Source organism: Miscanthus floridulus, chromosome 5 (assembly GCF_019320115.1).
Source record: "Miscanthus floridulus cultivar M001 chromosome 5, ASM1932011v1, whole genome shotgun sequence".
NCBI lineage: Eukaryota > Viridiplantae > Streptophyta > Magnoliopsida > Poales > Poaceae > Miscanthus > Miscanthus floridulus.
In genome coordinates this window covers 91,322,454-91,337,779 of record NC_089584.1, presented here as the reverse complement: position 1 = coordinate 91,337,779, position 15,326 = coordinate 91,322,454, and positions in this window count along the sequence as shown.

The window sequence follows — 15,326 nt, the reverse complement described above, 5'->3', positions numbered from 1 at the left end:
GAGAAGAGAGAAGGAAATAATTTCTTATATAAAAAACTATGACTTAATTTGGGTTTGGATAAATTGAGAGTGGGTAACTTGCGGTCAACGGTATGGTGACCCGCCCTCCCTCTAGTCTCTAGTATCATCTTATCATTTGATTAACGTCTTTCATTTGCGGCATCAATGATCTAAGGGTGGTTTTGATCATAAACTATAAGGCAATTTTCATACTTGTCATACAATACATGGAAACTATATTAAATGGATATTTTTTTCAAATTATTATTTGTTTTTATAAAATCATCTATCTTCTCTCCTATCACAACGTATGACAACTATTTCTATCTTTGTCAATGTGTAGACCAGATCTTCTTGCTAGAATATTTTGTTTGAGTGCTGCGTGAAAGTAAGAAGCCTGCTGCTGCCACGCTGTTATCCATTCGGCAATACGGTAAATGCTAAGAATTAAGAGAACAAATTATCTATGCATAATATTATTTCTCTAAAATTTAGTAAAGAGTTATATTTACTTATTTGTATCCTGAAGGATAAAGACTGGTATTCTTTAAAATTCAGTAAAGAGTTTTATTTACTTATTATAGTATCCTGAAGGATAAAGACTAGTACCCAGATATCGTTAGCGTGTCCCGTCACTTCTGTAAAGTTCAGCAAGGTGTTATATTTGCTGATTAGTATCGTGATTCGTGAAGGACCAGAACAAATATTCAAACATTGTTAGTATCTCAGGCCTCTTTATAGTTACTCTCTTTTTCTTTTCTTTTCTTTTTTTTTTGCGACAGCCTCTTTATAATTACTCGTATCACATAATTTGTCTCGCATGAGCTCAAGTTGGATTAGACTCATTTTGTTTGGTTTCTTGTATTTGAACATCCTGACCGAGTAGATACATTGTTTGGTTATTCGAATAAGAATATGTTGTACTCCTATATGAGATATAATACAAAAGTAGTTATTATATTTATTATATATAAGTATGGTTTAGTAGTCTTTTTTTCTTTTCTTTTCAAGCCTTACTTAGCTCTTAAATGCACTAACATCTCTTAATATATACTAATGTATCGTTAGCTAGGAGCGATCTCACATCCAGCGAGCTAGGCTCACACAAGACGGAATGGAGCTCGTTTCTGGGGAGTTGGCTGAGGGAGCTCTTTTGCATCTCCCTGTGACACAGGTTCATGCCTTTGTACAGGATTAAGGATGTCTTGTACCGTGCCTGTTGAACGACACAACATATAGTTAGGCCTCTCTTTGGCAGGATTTCAACTTCAAAAGTGATGAAATGGCTCCGACTTCTTTGTTGTTTATTTGGCTCTAGCTTGACGAGCTGTTTTTCCGTGTGCACGTTCAACGTATGGTGATATGGTGTCACTACGCCAGATTCGCACAGTAGGAACGGGGGCATTTTTATTATAGGGGTGGCTGGGGTTGGGGGCGCTTCTAAAGTGGGCGTCCTCGGGCCCCAGCAGCCCAGCCGCCCCTACAGATGGCATTGTAGGGGCGGCTGGTAACCTGAGCCGCCCCTACAGTTAGGGCTGATCTGTAGGGGCGGCTCAATCACCAGCCGCCCCTTAGTGCCCATTTGTAGGGGCAGCTGCCACCAGCCGCCCCTGCTGTTCAACTGTAGGGGCGACAGAATCACCAGCTGCATCTACTAATGGCGCACGAATAAATAGCAGCCACTCCTTCTTCCATCTCGGGACACACTCTTCTAAAAAAAAGTTGAGAGGCCTTGGGCTCCTCCTAAAAATTGCTCTACTAAGGGGGAGGTTTTGATCTCAAATTCTTTGGTGGAGGCTCTAAAAGGTAAGGAAATGCTTCTCCAACTCTTTATTTTAAATTTAATTCGTTGGTTAATGAGTAATTTGATTTTTGGTTTTCTCTCTCTTCCATGAAGCTTGAGCTAGTTATGAGTAAAATTGGACCCTAATTTTCATTGTACTAGGGTAAATTAGGTAGGGAAGTAAGATTGCACCCTTTGTTACTACATCTTTGTTGATTTGTTGATTTTAGTGTAGTATTAGTGAAGTTTGATGCATGTGTCATGAAACCCTATATCTAGATCTAGATCTAGGATTTTGTTTTTTTTTCTTTTTTAATTTTTTCTTTATGTGACTAGGGTTTGCATGTAGGTGAATGTGTAAGATTTTAATTGTTGCTAATGTGTAAAATATCATCTATCATGGCTACTAATTATCATTTAATATTTATTTTGATTCATTTCTATAATGTGTGTTTTTAATTAGTTATGGATAAATAGGCCATTAATTAATTATCCTCTACCATAAAATTGGAATGGAGTTTGTATGAAAGGTAGTGGATGAAATATTAAATGTTGCTAATTGTTTTCTTTGAAATTGTTTATTTGAACCAATTAATTTATATTTTAAAATATTTATGCATTAATAGTCAATTAATTAACTATCATCTACTGCCATGGTGCGTGTCTCAGGTATATATAATTATTCTCGAGTAATATTCTTTCTTTCTTTGTTTTGTTTCTATAAGATGGACTAGAGGAACTCTTGGATGTATGGTTCGTTAAGACACGACGCTCTTTTCCGTGATGAGGTGGACAAATTCATCAAAGCCGTAGAGAAGCATGCAACGACGTTGAAAGAGAATAGTGACACGATTATTTATCCCTACAAAGATTGCAAGAACCTTATTGCATTTCGAAATGTGAGTACCATCAAAGAATATCTTATTAGGAGAGTATTTGTTCTGGACTACACAGTGTGGATTCATCATGGTGAAACAGTGGTTGTTGATGACAGCGACGATGATCTAGCTGATGAAGCTGAAACCCAAGCATACTTGTTCCGATTCACAGACAATCTTCAGCAACAAATGGATCGTGACTATGGCAATGAACAAGGTGGTGGCTTTGGCAATCAACAAGGTAGTGGCTTTGGCAATGAACAAGGTGGTGATGATGCTGGTGGTGCCAGCAATGATGGCAAAGCACGTGAGGGGGATGCAGATGACGGTGACAACTTGGACGAAATGCTTGGGGCCTTTGGACCAGAAATATTAGAAAAGAGCAAGAGAGGTCTAGAAAATATTGAGAGGGCGACAAAAGCATCAAAGAAGACTGTGTATGATGCTGAGAAGAGTTGTCCGACATACTTCACACTGCTATGTTTTGTGCTTTAGCTACTCATCCTGAAGGCTAAGTACGGCTGGTCAGACTGCAGTTTCGATGATCTGTTGTGCCTCATGTCATGATTGCTCCCACGACCGAACATAGTTCCCGCCAACACATACCAAGCGAAGAAGGTTATAAGTCCACTCATATTGGGGGTTGAAAAAATTCATACATGCCCCAACCACTGTATCCTTTTTCGGCGTGGCACATCGTTCGAGACTTTAGATACATGTCATAGGTGTGGGGCTAGTCGGTATAAGAACAATGACCTTCAAAGTGGGGTGGAAGCCTCCACAAGAAAGAGGAAGAAGGTGGTGCAAGAATCTCAGCCCCCAGAGGAAACTCCATTAGGCAACGATGCAAATAAGAGAAGAATTCCTACCCTGGTTATGTGGTACTTGCCAGTGACCGACCGCTTGAGGCGTATGTTCCTAAACTCTAAGGAAGCCGCACTGATGATATGGTGGGATGATGAGCGCAAGGTGGATGATGATACGATTGCACACCTGGCTGATTGTAGCCAGTGGCAAGCGTTCGATGCCAAGTACAAAGTAGAATTCAGTGATGACCCATGGAATGTACGGTTTGGCTTGAGCACCGATGGAATGAATCCCTTTAATGAGAGGATGACCGACCACAACACATGGCCAGTTATCTTGACCATGTACAACCTCCCAATGTATTTGTGTCAGAAGTGGAAGTACCTTCTCCTCACCATTCTTATCTCCGGCCCCAAACAACCAGGCATTGATATAGACGTGTTCTTGAAGCGTCTGATGCAAGAAATGGAGAGGCTATAGAGGTATGGGGAGCCGATGTACGATGCATTCCGACGGGAGGACTTCATATGCAAAGCAATAATATTTGTTACCACCAATGATTACCCCACGCTGTTTGCCCTGTCTGGATAGTTCAAAGGCAAGAATGGATGCTTAGTCTGTTTGGATGGTACTAAATGGGTGTTCCTAGTTGGATCCAGGAAGATAGTTTACATAAGAAACCGACGCTTCTTAAAGACAGGTCACAAGTACCATGGCAAATTGTACCTAAGATACTATGGCAACATCCTGGAGGATAAACCCCCTCTAGAGAGACATCGTAATGGAGAACATGTGTTTAGAATGGTCCAAAACATACACGTCGTCTATGGAAAGAAGAATCCAGATGGAACGATCAGAGATAGAAGCACACCTCCCATCGAAGACGTACCATTCAAGAAGCAATCGATCTTCTTTTAGTACCTGCCTTATTGGCCAGACTTGGAGGTCCCCCATGCCATTGATGCGATGCACGTGTAGAAGAATGTCTTTGAGAGTCTCATGGCTACCTTGATGGACATGGGCAAGTCAAAGGATGGTCTCAGATCATGGAAATACATGGTGCGGCTGAACATGATGCGGAAGCTTTGGCCGGTACAGCAAGATAATGGTAAGTACAGTCTTCCTGTGGCTAGCTTCAACCTAACCCTAGAGGAGAGGAGAGCTATATGCAATTTCCTTAGGGGGGGTAGAGTGCCGACTGGGTTTTCGGTGAACCCAAAGAAGCTAGTGTCGATGAAGGACCTATCATTAACATACTACAAGGCTCACGATTGTCATATGATGCTGACAATGTTCCTACCAATTGCAATCAGGGCTATAAAGCCAGAGTTCCTAAAGATGGCCATCACCCGCATGTGCTACTTCTTTTCAAAGATCTCATAGAAGACAATTCGCAGGCAAGAGCTGAGTGACCTACATGAATTCATGGTGGAGACCTAGAACCAGCTAGAGATGTGTTTACCTCCCGCTTTTTTGATGTAATGGTACATCTCATGATTCACCTGGTTCATCAGATCGAGGCACTGGGCCCTAGCTTCTTGCATAAAATGTGGTCCTACAAGCGGTTCATGCCGGTTCTAAGCCGATACGTGCATAACCGAACACACCCAGAGAGCTCCATGATAGAGGGTTACAATTCCGAAGAAGTCGTCGAGTGCTGCCAAGAGTGGCTAAAAGTATAGAGAGGGATTGATAATCCCGATTCTCGTCACAAGGGAAGGCTAGCTAGGAAGGGCACAAGTGGTAGGAAAGTGTTCCTCGACAATGATTACAGAGAGATGAGTCGGGCGCATTACAGTGTCTTGCAGAGTATGACAGTGATGCAACCGTACATTGATGAACACATGGCTATCATTATGGCTGAGAGGAATGGTGTAACACCCCAGTGTTACGCAAGCATTTAGGCACTGCAAATCATGAACATAATACATCATCAAGCATCATAATCATACATGCATAATCATGTTAAATAATAACTGAAACAATGCTTTGAAACATATGAAACATGCTCGTGAAACATGTATGTTGCATTACTGTTTAAATGAACCTGGGTCGTGTTTGTGCTTGTAATGATGTTTAACATGATTGTTTGGGAGTACAAATGACTTAGAAATATTTCACATGCATTTTGGAGCAGGGTTGGTATTCAAATTTTCCTAAATTTTGCTTTTAAAAATATTATTAAAAAATGGTCAAAATACCCTTTATTTAGCTTTTAACTTCCATCTCAAAATATGTTTGGATTTAGACTTTGCACCTTTTGACAAAGTTGTAGAGTTTAAATTTCTAAACAACTTTTATTTTTACCCCAAATCCTAAAAACCGTTTTTGGTTGCTCAAATTTGTGATTCAAATCAGTTGGGAAAAAAGGAGAAAGGCTCTCCTCACCTTGTTGGGCCGGCGCCTCGTTTCCGGCCCACAGCTGCATCCGGCCCGGCCCCACCGCTTCGGCCGCAGCCGCTCCCGCGCGCTCCCCACTCACGTGCGTCGCGCGTGACGCGCTTGCGCTCTGACCGCGCCAGGACACGCGAGCCGTGTGGCGGCCATGCGCCGGCAAGCTCGCCGCGCGGCACCGCCGGCCTGCCCCGTTCCGACCGGCCCCGCCCCGCCTTCAAGACCCCCTGTCCAAGCCTCCCTCTCCATTCTTGCTCTCTCTCCCTCTCGTTCTCCTTTTCAAAATCTCGGGTGGGCGCCCGAGCTGCCGAGCTCGCTGACGCGCTCCGCCGGCGTCAAGCTCCCTCACTGCCACCCCATTTCCCGATTCCTGCAGCCAGCAGCTCCTCCTTGGACCCCTACCTCACTTGCGCTCACTCGCGGCTGTTGTCGTCAAGGTGAGGGCCGAGCGTGGCCGCCCCCTTTCTCTCCAGCGAGAACACTGTCGCGGTCGCGTGGGCCACCATGCCACTGGGCCATCCCACCCTTCCCGTCGGTGTGGCTCAGCATGGTGAACACACTAGCACCACCTGCACCACCGGGGGGGGCTCGCCGCCGGTGAGCACCGGTCAGCGGAGCTCCTCCCCTGCTTTCGGGTCCCTGACCCGCGGGCCGTAGGGCCCAGCCACAGTGGCTGGTGGCAACTCCGGGTGCACAGCACCGGGTGCGCCCAGCGTTTGCGACCGGCTGGATTTTCGTTTTAAAAGAAAAAGATTTCTAGAAAATGCTTTTAAAGGATTCTAAAATACATAGTTGCTGCTGTGGTGCCCCAATTTTGGTGAAACATATTTCTATATGCTTCTTATTCTTAGATCTACAGTAGAAAAATATTGCATGTGGTTTTTGTGATACTTTTGTATAGGGTTTTATTTAATTCTTGTATTTGCTGTTATCTTAGAAAATGTCTAGTAAATAGAATAATTATCCAAAAAATATAGTTCTAGTTTTGTTAATCTCCTTTAGTGACGTACTTTGTAGGAAAAATATATGTCATGCATGTTCTATAGAGAAATATTGATCTGTAGTTTAAGTGCCTTTAATTGATGATTTTTTTGTTATTTTGATAGGGAGCAAAAATTGTATAAAACATGCATATGATAATTTTTGTGCAGTGATTGTTTACTGTGTAGAACATAGGAAAAATATTAAATCTGTTGTTTGATACTTTTCATAATATAAAGTATTTTCATGCTCATATTTATGTCATAGCTTGTCATTTTTGTGTAGGCTATTTTACTTATCCAAATGCCATGAAAATTTTATGGCAGTCTACTTAGAGTAGTACTATACTACTATAATTTTCTTAGATTTTTCTGTGCTACCAAAATAGGTGTTGCTGTTCAAACCTAGTTTCAATTAGGGTTTAATTAACCTTTCTAATGTATGTTTAGTTAATAATGTTTGCTTTGGTGTATCTTTGAAGCATCTTAGCTCGCTGTGGTGACTTGGCATGTTAGTATAGTGGTTGTAGTAGTAGTAGTATTGTAGTACATGTTCTTGGATGATGTTGGCTACCTTGTAGAAGAGCTTTACTTCTACTATGTCCAATAAAGTTAAACATGTTCATCTACATTTCATGCATCATGATCATTATATGTCATCTCTCCGATGCACCTATGCATGAGCACTTATACATCTGCATCATACAGGATCGTAGGAGGAGTTGCTAGTAGCAGTTCAGGAAGAGCAGACTAGGACAGATCCACAAAAAATTCAGGCACAGGAGGTGCCAGAGGAAGAGGAGCAAGGAGAGGACTTGCCCGAGTGCGTGGATCATCAATCTAGTTCGCTCGAACGAGGCAAGCCCTGGAGCATTCTAAGTCTCCTACTTTATAAAAGCAATTCTTTCTATATATGAGTTTATATATTGTTGCATTAAGTTGTAGGAGTTGATTGAAACCATTGATGCATTTATTACTATCCTTGCCTACATTATTACCTTTTTACCCTGTTAGGTCGGGATCGAATAACTGCTTAGCCTTGCTTAGACCGGTAGCGATCCGTGATTTTCGGTCACCTATATTTATAGGTGGCTACTGGAAGAATTTAGCTATGGAAATAATGATATCCTGGAATTAACCATGTGTGATGGATAATTGGAGACCGGACGGAAAAGTTGGAGGCAACCAGACAGGGTTCTAGGGTGCTGTTAGTTTTCCGTCTGTGTCGATTAAGGAACGATCGTTGCTCGTCCCTCTTGTCATGTTGAACGTATGCCTCACATTTAGCTGGCCGAATAAAGTACCTTTCGACCACGAAGCTAGTGATATTATTCGAGCCAGGATAAACTCGGATTGGCAGACTGGTGCTGAAGGGGGTATGATGGGGACACGAAGAGTGAGCCCAAGGTGCGTCCTGGCTGTCGGGCGGTCCCTAGGTAGTGCGGTCCATGACTGTTATCCCACGGCTACTTGGAAAGTGTCATTAGTGATCTGTAGCTCACTTGATCGGTGAGTGTGGTTTGTGTGAGGAATAAATCACCAGCTGGTTAGGAATCGATTCGAATCGCCATCGCTCCTAGATAGTGAGCACTTGACTCGAGCTACACCATCGTAGTAAATATGATGGAACACTGATGGTTATCTGGATGGTATGGGATATGCTAAATCTAAGTTGGTAAATGGATGTTATTGGTTAATCAAGTGATTGCTATAGTATAGGTGCTTACCTAGATGGATAGGTCATAATAAAGATGATGCAAAGTACTTAAAATGGTTTCTTCATGATAGCTTATGATTTTCACAAACGAGTCAGCTAGCCTACTAAAGAAAGCCTTGCATAATCCTTGGTGTCGCTTTATTTTGGTTTAAGACGGGTAAGTCTAACTGAGTACCTTCTCGTACTCAGGGCGTTGTTCCCATTGTTGTTGCAGATGATCAAATGTACTATGGTTATTGCATTAACTGCCTGTACCCGGCAACGGGTGACAACTAGGACCAAGGGCAATGGTCACTCCGTATCTCTCATCTGATGCTTTTGTTGGAGATGACTACCTACTGGCACTGTATCTGAACCAAAAGTGTGTGTGTGGTTTTAAAATTATTTGCTTCTGCTATTTCAGTTTGAACTTGGGTTGTAATAACTTTATGTTCTAACTCCGATGTATCCAACTATCATTGTGAACTTTATGTAACATGTGACGGTGATTGCTAAACTTGTACGACCTTGGTTTGTATGTTGATTGGTTTGAAATCCTTCGTGGTTTCACGGACTACCGGGTTATACGGGCTTAAGTTTGCTAAATTATCTGCTTTGACGGAAGATTTCCTTACTTAATCTCGTATAATTGGTCGGTTCTGTTATAGCTGGTATCAGAGCAGGTTTAGCAGGTTACTGTTCCCATGAGTATTTAAAACCAAAATTGTGTTTAAAACTGAGTTTTAAAACTTAATAGTGTGCCAGTGGTCATATCCTGTATGCCCAGTTAAGGACTCTAGGTGGCTTATTTAAGTACTGACTTGGGGGTCTTTGCATCATATTTCTATTTCATTGCTCATATGGCGTGCTATTGTATGAGTGCCATTCACTTGAGTGGTAATGTATAGATCCATTGCCTCTACGCCTCGATAAGTGAGAGTTGTGAGAGCATGATCAGATACACTGTCGATCTAGGGAAGTGCTTATATGATGTCGGATTATTTACATGCCATATGCGTGTTTGTATGAAGGTATCCAATGTGTGGGGAATTCTGTCCTGTGGTGACAATGCCGTCGATAGGACGATGGTTTGGGTAGTTGCTACCGTTGTACGCGTATCTAGGGATGCGTGTAGAGCGAGTAGATTACTTTACTGCTTTCGTGCATATTTTTCATACTGTTAGGGTTTGGGCTGAAGTGGATCTTTTGCAGATACATAACAGCGCTATCGTGTAGTACATATTAGCTACGTTTATGAGAGACCGTTGTATGCCACCGTCTATGCTGCTAGCAATTGTTATTTTTCCTAAGTTTGTGAGAACGTACGGAACGTGCATGCATCATGTTGTTACATATCATTCATGGCATTGTTCCTTCCCTTATAAGTTGATTATCTCATTTTAATAAAAATGACAACTTAACCTTGTTCTCATGTGGGTAAAAAAATTGCTACAGATGGCACGCACAAAGCAGACTGCTCGCAAGTCCACCGGAGGCAGAGCTCCCCGCCATCAGCTTGCTCCATGTACCCATCAGCACCACATGTTTCTTGGAGAGTTTGGGATGCTTACACTCTTGTGGAGAGTGCTCAGCTATGTAGGCTATCCTGATGAAATGGAGCCCCGCTATTTTTGGACAAATGAGCAGTTGGGGGAAGGTCTCTTGGTTACTGTGGAGGCCATTGTTCATCCCTGAGGTGACGGTTCTGAGTGGACTGGTTGGCGTTATGAGTCAACTGGCAGGACCACTGAAGAAGTAGCTGATAGGGCAGCCTTTGGGATACTGAGGGTTATCATGGATCATTTTCCTCAAGAGTTGGCAGCCGCTATAGTTGGAGTCTTTCCAAGGGGCAACCCCTCCACTAACTCATGGCAGCAAGCAAGAGGAAGATCTCTGGATATTGGTGCAGTAGAAGGACAGAACAGTGATAACCCTACTATGAGCGCCATGTTCGCAGTGATGAAGGCTTTTGATGGAGTAGAAGGTAGCCTGAGACGTGTGTCTGGTGCTCTTAGTCAGGCCTGCGATGATCGATGTCAACGTCAGAGGGATCACGACACCGAGATTGAAAGGCTCAATGCAGAGATGGCTCAGTTGACTCGTCAGAGGGATCAGGCGACCCAGAGGACTAGAGTCTATGAGGGAGACGTACGTGCACTGAGAGAGCAGGTTGAGCGTCTGACCACCACCAACAGGAATGCTGAGCGCATGTTGATCCATGTGCTCCACTAGAGGAATGAAGCCTGGTCTATAGAAGATGTTCTGAGAGCTCGATAGGTTGAGCTGGAGCAGTAGCTGGCCAATACAGAAGAGTACAACAACAACCTACATGAGGAGGTTCATCAGCTAAATAACTAGCTCCACCCTTACATTCCTCCTAGAGCAGCAGAGATGGATCTAGATGAGGACGAGGATCCCGAAGAGCCTAAGGCACCAGCTGATGATGACGACGATGATGTGGATAGTGACAATGTTGACATCTCCGACTTAGACAGCGACCACGATGAGTAGGCAAGTAGTTGTTGCGCTAGCTACTAGGGTTTCATTTGCGATGACCTTTTGCATGGTTGGCATGTCTGGCATGTAATAATGAGTAGAAAGACTAAGACCTTGATGTAATGTTGGAAAACTTGGATGTGTTTGTGGCGATATCTGAACGTCAAAAGTCCAGTGTATGTATGCTAGCAATTTGGTTGTAATGGACGCGATGTGTGCGCTTAAGTAATCTAATTAGTGATGTTGTGTTAATTGGAATGACTTATTGTGCCCCTGTTTTATTATATGAATTTATTCTCTCCTATGAATTCAGTACGGCATAATTTTTCATTCACCTGCAATTTCTACAACATCGCCTAATAATTACTGTTGCTAAAATATGCAGATGTCAAACACTTGCCGTACCATGTATGACGTTGCTAAGGCAGGTGGCAGTGCCACTAGGAATGAGAACCATGATCCACCACCACCTCCTCCTCCACCGTACACCACGGAACAGTTCTTCGCATAGTTCCTTGGAAGTCAATGCAACATGGAGGGCATGCAGCGGAACATGGAAGCTACATTGCGCCACATTGCTAACAACACCCATCGTGGGCTAAACCCAGGTGGACATGAAGCAAATCAGTATAGCAGTTTCAAGGACTTTATGGACACCAGACCACCAATTTTCAAAGAAGCGGCAGAGCCATTGGATGCAGAAGAGTGGATAAACACCATGGAAGATAAGTTTTGTGTTCTAAGGATGATAGAAGTGTTGAAGACTGACTATGCAGCTCATTAGCTACAAGGCCCTGCAGGAATGTGGTGGAAGCACCACCGCACCACTTTCCCCCCCCCCCTAATGCCCACATTACTTGGAGGGAATTCACTGAGGCTTTTCGTGGAGTTTACATTCCACCTGGTTTGATAGAAATGAAGTTTGGAGAATTTCTAGCACTGAATCAAGGCACCAAGACTGTGACACAGTATCTACATGCATTCAATAATCTAAGTCGCTATGCCTCTGACATGGTGAATACCGATATCAAAAAGATCGCTAGTTTCAAGAGAGGTCTGAATCCCAAGATGATGAAGTACGTGGGTACCAACACGAGAACTAGTTTCAATGACTTTGTTAGTGACTGCTTAAAGTAAGAAAAGAACAACAATGTATATGCTACATCCAAGACTCACAAGAGGGCTTTTGAGTAAGGTCTGTCCCAGCCAAGGGCCCCAATGGCAAATCGTTCTGCGTATCGTCCGCCTGCCCCTGGTGCAAGGTTCAGGCCACCCCAGCAGAGGAATCAGAATGCCCAGCAACCTAAAAGGAATTAGAAGCCATTCAAGATGGTGGTGCCACAAGCCAAGACCAGACAAGGCAGTTCATCTGGAGCTGCTACTCAAGTAAGAGGACCATGTTTCAACTACAATCAACCTAGGCACTTTGCGAAGTTTTGCCCATATCCCAAGAAGCAGCAAAATCAGTACCAAGCTCATGTGCACCACACCACCATTGATGACATCCCGAAAGGAGAGCCCATGATAGCCGGTATGTTTTCTATCAATAATCATCCTACAGTCATTTTGTTTGATTCTAGATCATCTCATTCATTCATAAGTCAAGCATTTGCAAGAAAGTATGAGCAAAAGATAGTTGAATTGGAATGTGCTTATCGGATAAGTTCAGCTGGGGCTGATCTATTAACTAATCAGATAATTCAGGGGGTAACCCTGAGTATAGCAGACAGGCAGTATAAGCTTAACTTGATAGTTATGCTAGGGCTAGTTCTAGATGTGATTATGGGAATGAACTGGATGAATAAGATGGGAGTAGTAATTGATGTTGGAGGAAGAAGCATTTCTCTCAAGGAACCTGTTGGAGAAGGTACATTTCAAGTAACCTTACCTTGGAGAATAGATCTGGCCAGTACAACTTATGCAGTCCAAACTATTCTTCTAGCCAAGATTCATGTAGTGTGCGAGTTTCCGGACGTGTTTCCAGATGAGTTACCCAGTCTTCCACCAGACAGAGATGTTGAGTTTGCCATTGAGTTAATCCCTAGAACACCACCGATCTCAAGAATGCCTTATTGGATACCTCCAAATGAATTAGCCAAGTTGAAGAAACAACTCCAAGATCTGTTGACTAAGGATTTAATTCATCCAAGTTCATTGGAATGGGGATGTCCCGCACTGTTCGTGAAGAAGAAGAAGGATAACTCCTTACAGATGTGCGTGGACTACCAGCCACTGAATGCAGTGGCAATTAAAAACAAGTATCCTCTACCTCAGATTGATATCTTGTTTGATCAATTATCAAAAGCCAAGGTGTTCTCCAAGATAGATTTGAGATTAGGGTACCATCAGATCAAGATTAGACCACAAGATATACCCAAGACCGCGTTCTCCACCAGATATGGTTTGTACGAGTATCTTGTCATGTCCTTTGGTTTGACAAATGCTCCTGCATACTTTATGTATCTGATGAATTTGGTCTTTATGCCAGAGTTGGATAAGTTCGTGATTGTGTTCATTGATGACATTCTAGTATACTCAGAGAATGAACAGGATCATGCAGAGCATCTAAGAATTGTCTTGACTAGACTCAGAGATCATCAGCTGTATGCTAAGTTTAGTAAATGTGAGTTCTGGCTGAAGACAGTTCCTTTTCTCGGTCATGTGTTATCTGAGAATGGAATCTTAGTGGATCCTAGTAAGGTATAATAGGTTATGGATTGGAAGGCACCAAGAAAAGTTCATGAGGTTCGGAGTTTTCTTGGATTAGCCGGTTACTATCGTTATTTTATACCAGATTTCTTGAAGATTACCAAGCCAATGACAAGTTTGCTACAGAAGGATCATAAGTTCATTTGGACAGAGGAGTGTGAGGTAGCTTTCTGCACCTTGCGGAATTTGCTAACCACTGCTCCTATTCTGGCGCAACCGGATATAGAGAAGCCATTTGATGTGTTTTGCGATGCATCAAAGAATGGTTTAGGATGTGTTCTGATGCAAGATGGAAGGGTCATTGCTTATGCCTCATGTCAGTTGAGGAAGCATGAGGTTAACTATACTATGCATGATTTAGAGCTTGCGGCTGTTGTGCATGCTCTAAAGATTTGGAGACACTACTTGCTTGGGAATGTGTGCAATATCTTTATAGATCATAAGAGTCTCAAGTACATATTTACTTAGTCTGAGTTGAATATGCGACAGAGAAGATGGTTAGAGCTACTAAAGGATTATAATCTAAATGTGCACTATCATCCGGAAAAGGCAAATGTAGTAGCAGATGCCTTAAGTAGGAAGTCACATTCTCTTGCTGTACAACCGTTATTTGAGGATGGGTTCAATTTGTTGCATCCTACCGTATTGCATAATATCCAGGTTAGTTGTACCTTGGAGAGCAAGATCATTGAGGGTTAGAAAACAGATAAGGGAATATTCCATATCAAGGAGAAAATGAAGAAAGAACCGACCAAGCACTTTAGAGTGGATGAACAAGGAGTGTTATGGTTTAAGGACCGTCTGGTTGTACCTAAAGATTGAGAGCTCAAGAACAAATTAATGGATGAAGCTCATCACTCTAAGTTGTCTATCTATCCTGGAAGTAGCAAAATGTACCAAGAATTGAGACCTCGTTATTGGTGGACGAAGATGAAGGAGATTGCAGCGTATGTTGCTCGTTGCGACATGTGTTGTAGAGTGAAAGCTCTTCACATGAGACCCGCAGGAATGTTGCAACCTTTGTCAGTACCAGATTGGAAATAGGATGATATAAGTATGGATTTTATCACTGGTCTTCCCACCACACCAAAGGGGAATGATTCGATATGGGTGATTGTAGATCGCCTTACCAAATCAGCTCACTTTTTACCAGTCAAGAACGCTTTTCGACCCTCTTAGTATGCTGAGAAGTACATTGTAGAGATTGTCCGATTACATGGTATACCAAAGACTATCATGTCTGACCATGGGTCATAGTTTACCGCTCATTTTTGGGAGCATCTTCATAAAGGTTTGGGTACTAGCTTGGTTTGTAGTACAGCTTACCACCCACAGACAGATGGGCAGACAGAGCGAGTTAATGCTATTCTTGAAGATATGCTTAGAGCTTGTGTGTTATCATCTAGGGGTTCATGGGAATCATGGTTACCTTTGGCAGAGTTCGCTTACAACAACAGTTACCAAGAGAGTATCAAGATGGCTCCATTTGAAGCATTGTATGGCAGGAAATATAGAACACCATTGAATTGGGTTGAGCCTGGAGAGAGAAGGTTTTACAGAATCGATTTTATTAACGAGGCTGA